This window comes from Etheostoma spectabile, unplaced genomic scaffold (assembly GCF_008692095.1).
Source record: "Etheostoma spectabile isolate EspeVRDwgs_2016 unplaced genomic scaffold, UIUC_Espe_1.0 scaffold00018801, whole genome shotgun sequence".
Lineage (NCBI taxonomy): Eukaryota > Metazoa > Chordata > Actinopteri > Perciformes > Percidae > Etheostoma > Etheostoma spectabile.
In genome coordinates this window covers 29,403-38,621 of record NW_022604476.1, presented here as the reverse complement: position 1 = coordinate 38,621, position 9,219 = coordinate 29,403, and the positions used below count along the sequence as shown (strand labels likewise).

General features: G+C 42.6%; 1 non-coding gene and 1 pseudogene across 1 annotated transcript; one reads left to right on the top strand and one right to left on the bottom strand.

Moving 5' to 3' along the window:
* The first annotated feature begins 930 nt into the window (after window positions 1-930).
* trnav-cac (transfer RNA valine (anticodon CAC)) lies at window positions 931-1,003 on the top strand. Its single transcript has one exon. It is a non-coding gene; the product is annotated as a tRNA-Val (tRNA).
* Window positions 1,004-2,835: 1,832 nt separating this feature from the next.
* Window positions 2,836-2,954, bottom strand: LOC116682471 (uncharacterized; annotated as a pseudogene).
* Between the last annotated feature and the right edge of the window lie 6,265 nt (window positions 2,955-9,219).

The window sequence follows — 9,219 nt, the reverse complement described above, 5'->3', positions numbered from 1 at the left end:
CCTCGTATCCAAACTACTCTGGCAGATGTTGTAGTGTCAATGTAACCTTGGGAAATAATTAGCAGATGGTAGATAGATCTCCCCATCGGGAAATAAACCCCCAGTCTTCCGTGTGAGAGGCGGAGGCGACCATCCAAAGTTTCAGTAGTAATGTGGTTTTGTGTTGGAACAAGTTGCACTGTTTGAAATAAGCTTTTGAGATACAAGAACGTCTTCACTTGGGACAGCAATTGACTCCCCAACCCGATGGGAGAAATCCTGAGCTTTGAGATTTGGAGGAGATGACTTTGATTCCGATTGCTTGACACTGGACTTCAATCTGCCCCAGTGGGCGCTGTAGATCACTGTTTGATGAAGCCAACAGAACAACATAATCTGGAAAGAGCAGAAAAGGAATTATAAGGTGCCCAGACTTGACACTCTCCCACCTTCTGCTGCGCCTTGTAAGGTGATGTTCATGTCCAGGAGTTGTGCTCTTTCCATTGCTTGAATATATTCCCATTTAGGATCAGGAGTTTCTCCTACCATGCTGAACACATCTTGAGCCAAGGCACGCTTTCCCGAGTAGTCCCACGCGTTCGCCGGGACTTCCCTCGAGGCCTTGTAGCATTGGTTAGCTGGTAGAAATGTCTCGCCGTCGGGAATCGAACCCCAATCTTCCGCGCGACAGGCGGAGATACTGCCCATTATACTAACGAGGAATGCCCAAGCTTAATATTTGGCACATCAAGAAATAGGTGGCGCTATTCCAACATTTAGGCCACAGTCAATGCATGTAGAAATATTTATGTTTACTACATATTTGCTGTCATTCAAATCTATGACAAAGCATCTGTGACTGAATCTAGTTTAAAATCTCTATTTTGTAGCATTTTGAACATTTGCAATGAAAAGAAATGGTGCAGTTTCCCACAAATATGCAAAATAAATGTTTCCTTAGTGTAGTGGTTATCACATTCGCCTCACACACGAAAGGTCCCCTGTTCGAAACTGGGCGGAAACACATTTCTTTATTTGTATTGACTTTACACAATCAAACTCTGCGAAGTTAAACTCTCCATAACCTTCACGGAAAAATCTCCCTGACGTGAAATCGTGGCCAGGCCTACCGAAGTTTCCCCAGTGCAGTAGTCATCACATTCAGAGATTCAGGAATATCCTGTCTAAAATTGATGAAGAAAACTAGTCCACGCATTTGTTACTTCTAAGCTGGATTACTCCAATTCTTTATTATCAGGCTGCTTAAAAGAGTCCATAAAGATTCTTCAGCTGATCCAGAATGCTGCAGCGCACGTGTTCTGATAGAACCAGGAAAAGAGATCACATCTCTCCTGGTTTAGCTTCTCTACATTAACTTCCTGTAAAATCCAGAATGGAATTTAAAATCTTTCTTCTCACCTAAAAAAGCTCTTCATGTTCAAGCACCATCTTGTCTTAAAGAGCTCATTGTACCTTATTACCCTACCAGAGCACTGCGCGCTCCAAGAATGCAGTGTTACTTGTGGTTCCTTAAGTCTCCAATAGAAGAATGGGAGCCAGAGTGTTCAGCTATCAAGCTCCTCACCTGTGGAACCAGGTTCCAGTTTGGTTCAGGAGGCAGACTGCGTCTCCACATTTAAGAGTAGGCTTGAGACTTTCCTCTTTGATGAAGCTTATAGTTAGTGCTGGCTCAGTTTTTCCTTGCCTCTTTCGCCTAGTGATTGCTCTTGGTGGGAATTTTCCGGTTTCATTAAATAACATCACAGAAGATGGTCTGGACCTGCTCTTTTATGAAAAGCGCAATGAGATAAGTGTTGTTGTGATTTGGCGCTACATAAATAAAATTGAATTGAATTAAATTACCTGAACCTCAACTTCCTAGCCTCATAGTTGATGTTTTACATTCTTGGATCCTTCTTAGCTTCCTGTCGTCTGCCTACGTTCCTGGATCCTGAGGTAGGTGATCATATCATCACTGAAACCCTATCTTTGATAGCAGGATCATTCTCAATCCTTTTGTATAACCTTTGTCTTTCTTTGAGTATATCCACTATAATACATTCTTTAAAAATGCATATCTAAGTCTAAGTCTAAACTAGATTCAGTCTAAGTCTAAGTCTAAGTCTATCTCTTGCTATGGTTAGGCCTCGTATCCAACTACTCTGGCAGATGTAGTAGTGTCGATGTAGCCTTGGGAATAATTAGCAGCTGGTAGATAGATCTCCCCATCGGGAAATAAACCCCAGTCTTCCGTGTGAGAGGCGGAGGCGTACCATCCAAAGTTTCAGTAGTATGTGGTTTTTTGTGTTGGAACAAGTTGCACTGTTTGAAATAAGCTTTTGAGATGCAAGAACGTCTTCACTTGGGACAGCAATTGACTTCCAACGCGATGGGAGAAATCCTGAGCTTTGAGATTTGGAGGGGCTGACTTTGATTCCGAATGCTTGACACTGGACTTCAATCTGCCCCAGTGGGTGCTGTAGATCACTGTTTGATGAAGCCAAAAGAACAACATTAAAGTTACGTCCTCTATACAGTTTCCTTGTCAGCTCTGCGTCCAGCAAAGAAGTAACAGCGCCTTATGCTAACTAAAAAGCTTACAGCACAAGGTGGTCTCCCATCCAAGTACAAAGCCAGCCCAACCCTGCTTGGCTTCCGAGATCAAACGAGAGCGGTCACGTTCAGGGTGGTGTGGCCGTAAGCAACCGTACAGGGCGAAATCCAGCTATTCTAGATGTGAAGACATGAAGGTTCTCAAACTTGAATAAACAGCTTGGGTTGAGGAATACTGAACTACATGTGATCACACTATTAGTTCACATTTACATTTTGCCACAGTGCCTTATGCTAACTAAAAGATTACAGCACCAGGTATTCCCAGGCAGTCTCCCATCCAAGCACTAAGCCAGCCCAACCCTGCTTGCCTTCCGAGATCAGACGAGAGCGGGCGCTTTCAGGGTGGTGTGACCGTAAGCAACCGTAGAGGGCGAAATCCAGCTATTTCTAGATGTGAAGTCCTAAAGGTTCTCAAAACTGTTGAATAAACATCTTGGGGTTGAGGATACTGAACTACATGTAATCACACTAATAGTTCACGTATACATTTTTCCGTAGCTTGCTAGTAGTTAGGGGGTTAGGGTTAGGGGTAGAGTTTTCGCATTGACAATGAATTGAAAAATCTCACTTCCAACATTCCAACCCACTTTCGCATCTACTAGACAGGAAAATGGAACTTCCAGATTCCATATTCCAAAATAAATAATTCAAAATGTGGAATTCTGGAAGCAGTTCACGAGCGACCACTAGAGTGCAGCAAAACCTTAAAAATTGCCAAATTCCAGATTTTGATCTAAAATTACAGAAAATGACCACTATGTGACCCACAGATTGCAAATTTTAATAGAAATTACTCTAAATCCATATTTTCATATATTATCATCTTAAAATCTTAAATATTTAACAGATATTTTAATTAAGTGTTTATTAACTTCCTTTTGTGTCATAAGTGTCAAAATTGACAGGATTTACCAGAGCGACCCCGGCATTCAGCCAAAAGGGTTCCTAGGTTTCTATTTCATTGTTGCTCCCCAAATGGGCCCCGAGACAAGGGCTAATGCTGGGAAGGGGCGAATATGCAATATTTGAATGGTGCATTGTAGAGCGACAAGCGAAGCATAGTTCAAAAGGGCCGGACAAGCTGAGCCTAGGCATCTTTGAGCCGAAGCTTTAACCACTTCCTGTCCAGCACTAGGGGGACCGAATAATGATAATTTTAATCTCTTTAAGTGTTGTATCTATTGAAGGGAAGCAGCCTGGGATTTGTCACAGATACCGTTGGAAAGCCCTCTAAGAGTTCTATCACGTACTTCAGGTTGGGGGATCATAGGGGGTGGAGGGGGTGATCTTTTTTTCCCTCAGTCACACATCAAAAGAGAGACATTTTCAGAAACGCCTCGAGACGCTCTCAAACATATTTCAGCGCCTTTCAGCTACTGCCATCTTTGGGACCAAATTTTGCTTGAGCATGGCTAACATACAACTTCTCGAAGCTCTCCATGTCCTGAATATAGCTGTCTTAAAATGAGCTGGCTAAGTTGTATCGTTGCAGAGAAATTTGTTCTAAAGTTCATAAAAATTTGTATGTGTTAGACCAGAATTTGGAATCCGGAATGGTAATGTGGGTGTGATTGATGACATCATGGCTAGGGTTGGGTTAGGGTAAGGTCCATCAAAATCTGGTCATGGGTACAAATCCTTCAGCATAACAACATGTGTGATGCAGAGATGGCTAGCTTAATTTTGAAAATGTCATGAAAATTGGCTGAAAAGCTGAAAAAGGAAAAATGAGCTGCTCATGAGATGGAGAGGAACAGAGTGGGGGAGGGGCGAATTAGCAACTTTTGAAGGGTGCGTCAGAGAGCGACAAGCGAGGCATAGTCAGGAAGGGCCCGACCAGCTGAACAGATTGCATTGGTTCGGGTCTTTCTCGGTCAAAGTCATTCCAAATTACCATCTAAGTGACTTCCAGATTTTCATCTACCTAAAAAATGACTTTTTCATCCCTTTTGGGGCCTTCCTTTGGGCCACAGGGTCAATAAAAAGGATAAGTCATACGGGGGACACCAGTTTGATTCAAAGCAAGTTTGAAGTCTCTGGCTTGTCACACAGCGGAATACGAGCCAAAAAGACATGATTATTGACTAGATGAGAATTTGGAAGCTGACCTTCTGACCCTTCATACATAAACGGCGATAACACAGGAATGCAAGAGGCTGGGGACAAGGGCCCAACTGTTCCCACAGCCCTCATTGAGCTTTATAACATGTCAGAACCAGGTCCTAGTCCTCTTTTTAAGGGGCCAGCTCTGGTCTGACCAAAAAACATCAGCTCATGAAAACTTAGAGCCTTTTAGGGCCTTCTCTCTTTCTCCACCTCTCTCTCTCTCTCTTTCTCTGTCTCTCACCCATCTCTTTCCCTCTGTTGATCTCTTTCTCTCTCTCTCTCTTTTCTCTCACTCACTCTGTCTCTCTCTCTCTCTGTCTCTGTTGGTCTATTTCCCCCCTCTCTCACTCTCTCTCTTTCTCTTGCTCTGTCTCTCTCTCTCTCACCCATCTCTCTCCCTCTGTTGGTCTCTTTGCCTCCTTCTCTCGCTCTCTTTCTCTCACTCTTTCTGTCTCTCTCAGTCTCTCACCCATCTCTCTCCCTCTGTTGGTCTCTTTCACTCCCTCTCTCTCTCTCTCTTTCTCTGTCTCTCACCCTTTGTTGGTATCTTTCCCTCTCTCTCTCTTTCTCTCACTCTGTCTCTCTCTCTCTGTCTCTGTTGGTCTCTTTTTCTCCCTCTCTCACTCTGTCTTTCTCTCTCTCTGTCTCTCACCCATCTCTCTCCTTCTTTTGGTCTCTTTCCCTCCCCCTCTCTCTCTCTCTCTGTCTCTTTATAGATAGCTGAAGAAAATGTTAGGGCACAGATGTAAAAATGGAATCTTCCAAATTTTCATCTGTCACATGATAAACCGATAGAAATTTGTTTTGTTTGCTTTTGAAGATAGTTGGTTAGTTATCTAGCTACATAATGCATGCATTCTATAGCTAATTTGTCATTTTGTGTTTTATATTTCTACTGTGGCCACTCACTCTGTTTGCAGTCATCGGCAGCCCAACAAATTTCAGAATTAACGTTTATGTAACCATCTGGGCTTCACAGGAAGACATAAAAAAGTTAATTTGTTTCTCGATTTGCTAAGCTAACTTTCCTTGGCAAGCAAACAGGAGCCACAGTATGTGAACAGGTTATTATAAACCGTCTGACAATACTTTTCATTGATTCCAAAAAATCCCAGCATGCTCCTGGTTGGAAACAATGGACAGAGGGACCAGAATGAGTGTTACGGAGCTGTGTGAGATTGATGACCTGGCCACTGGTTTGGTGTTGGACCCCATGCTGGGTTTCAGCACCCATAAAATGAACATCGGTCCCTTACCTGAGACCCACTGTTGGGGTTTTCTAAAAGAAACCCTGCTCAGCTTTCAGCAATCACAGGATTTCAAGACAACATTCAATACACTGACCTCTGGTGACTATTTTAAATCTATTGGAAGCCATCGTCAGCATCTCCTGAGGGAACACATCTATCACTACTGCAGTGCTTTCCTGTTGGACGTGATGTTGCGATAGAGTCCACTGATAGATACTCTTGTGAGACCAATGGAGCAAGGGTAACCTCAACGAGGCACTGGTTTACAGGACAGCGTATCAAAGTCCTGCTGGGCTGCCTAGCAGACTTTAGACCAGCCAACAGTGCTGTGCTGAAGGCTGGATTCAATGACTTTAGCGTGATGTTTTCCTTACGCAAAAAATGCGATCAGCTCTGGCTCCGGCCAGCAAGTTACATCAACCATGACTGCAATCCAAATGAAAAGTTAGTTGCTTGCAAGTCCTTTGCCAATGTTGAAGTGATTAGGCCCATTTCACCTGGTGAGGAGATCACATTTTATTATGGTCCAAACTTTTATGGGGAAGGAAAGGAAATCTGTGAATGCTGCACCTGTGAGAGGAATGGAGACGGTCACTTCAAACAGAATCCTGTAAAGAGCACTACCACAGCCAACACAGAACCTGTGTCTCAACCTCCCAAAATGAAAAAGAATGGTAAAAGAACAGAAGCTGAAAGAAGAATATTAAGTGTGCTGGCTCATAACTTGTTTTAGCCGTGCAACAGAAAAACTGTTTGATTGTTTAAATTGTTTTTCCAATTTTTGTCATTAATATTGTGAACACTTGTCTTTCTTAAACTCCTCTACATGCAACAGGTTTCAATATTGGGAACAACCTTTTAGGCAAGATGGTAAGTAAAAATTAATAGGGAATTTAATTTGTGATAGTTTGCTGAGGAGGCAGAATCTTAATTTGGTGTATTATCTGCAGAGCACCAAAGTATGTGGAGTCTGCCACGCAAGCTTTAACAATCTGAAGCAACACCTTAAAGTGTCGCACACCATCCCTAATGAAACGTTCCACCTACTAATGAAATATGGGACTGCCCGGTAAGATTAAATCAAATAGTTTTCTCATATTTAGACATATATTATTGGCTTGATTTTCTAAACTGACTTATTTTTCATTTTCAATCGCAGAACTACAGTCAGCTTGGACTGCAGCCTGTGTGGGAGGAAACAATTAGTGCGCCTGGACAAGCACTTGCAAGATACACATAACATGATTTTAAATACAGTAAGTGTATTGGTTTTAATTTGCTGAAAAACACATGTGCAACATCTGTGGCAAATCTTATGTTTTATTCCTCTCAAGGTTTTGCAATTTTTAGGGCCCAAGCAACAAAAGAGCCAAAGGCCCTTTTTTTTGTGTTATTCTTTCTTTCTTTTTAAGGTATTTTTCAAGGAAATCAGCCTTATATGACAAACATCATCCGATTTACATGAAACTTATGTCTGGTCTTCATGTAATACTGAAATGACCCCTATACCTTAACCACGCCCACTAACACAAGCCATGCCCATTTAATACTATTAGAACCGTTTAAGGTAGCGTCTTATAAGAGGTCTTTGAACTCAGCGGGGAGTTCCTTCTTCATTGGTCATGCTTTGGACCGCCCCCTATGCGTAAAGACGCCCCCTTCCATAACCGGTGACCCATTTAAGGTATAGTCTTGTGTGAGGTATCATTGAACTCAGCAGGGAGGTCCATCTTCATAGGTGCCATTTTTTAATGTCTGAGGGCCGTGCAAATGCACGGTTGCGAGGAGCGGCGTCCACCAGTAACCCCAACGCTGCTTGCATCTTTGATATAATTTGTTTTTTAATAGGAAAGAGAACCGATCGTGAAGCAGGCAAAGAGAGCTGCCATCATAAAAGAGCTAGATGAGCTGCGGACGTCCGGGCCTGACAAGCCCATGGTGTCGGCTTTGGACATGGGTATAACCCGTCAAGATGGTACTTTGGTTGTGTTAATATTTATTTTACTCAAATTAAACATTAGCTTTCTACTGTTTTATTTTTCTATGGTGTTTCTGTACCAACATATACAGACATTTGGAAGCACCGAGTTTTAATTTCCATTTTAAATCAGTTAAATTTCATTTCAGAGGATGAGTTTCCTGACGTGGACCTAAACCTGGAAGAGGATTGTGTTGAGGAAGAATTTGAGGAGCAAATTAACTTTCCTTTGGACCCTGTCCCTGGGCCCCCCAACACAGACTGTTCCTCAGAGCAGACCCTCACACTTCCTTCCACACCTGTCCCTGGTCCCCCCAACATTGACTCTTCCTCTGAGCAGACCAGCACACAACCTTCCATGCCTCTCCCTGGGCCCCAAAACTTCCAGAGAGCTGACGGGCAGCCAACCAACGGTGAATTGCAACAACTACAAGCTCTTTGCTTCCCGGTTGCTGCAGCTGGAGAAAACCGTGGAGTATTTGTTGGCAGGGCAGACAACCAATGGCATCCCCTTCAAACCACCTCTATCGGCACAAAAAGGGGAACACATTAAAAAGGGGACAAGTGGTGATTCGCTATTTGGTAAGTTTTTCTTTGCTTTCCAGTTACAATTTTGGTGAGCGGGGGCACAATTACAATTTACAGTTTGCTAATTATTTCCCTTTTCACCTTTAGTTTCTTGTGGTTGTCCAACTAATGTTTTTTTTAACTGCAGAAAAGATACTCAAAGACTTCCAGGAGTTTCGCCTTGGCTCCAGGACCGGAAGGAAGGATGCAGAGAATGCAAGGCAGTCATCAAGCCACGGGCTTAGATTTTGTCTTTACATGGCTGCTGGCATGCCAACCAACACCATCACCGAAGACCTGAGGTTTCTCACACAGATAGACAAGTTACGGGCGTAAGTATTTTCATGTGCCATGCTATTACCATGCACAAAATACTTACAACTACAAAACAAATGGAAATTATTCTCTTATCTATTGATTCCAATTTTTGGATTTGATTTTAATCCACAGTGTTTTATAATAGATGAGAATTAATGACTTGTAACTCATTACAACTTCCCACAGCTGGACAACATACCTTCAAAAAAAAGGATATGCACCGACAACAATTAAAAACATGCTAAACAACATGATACTGTTTTTTAAGCATGTAGAGACATCGTTTGCAAAGGAGAGCAAACTCAAAAAAAAAAGATTTCCTGACACTGCAATACGAGTTAAAAAGAATTGTTGCAGATGTGCATAAGCATCTCGTCATCCACCGGCAGAAGGTGTTACGCCATA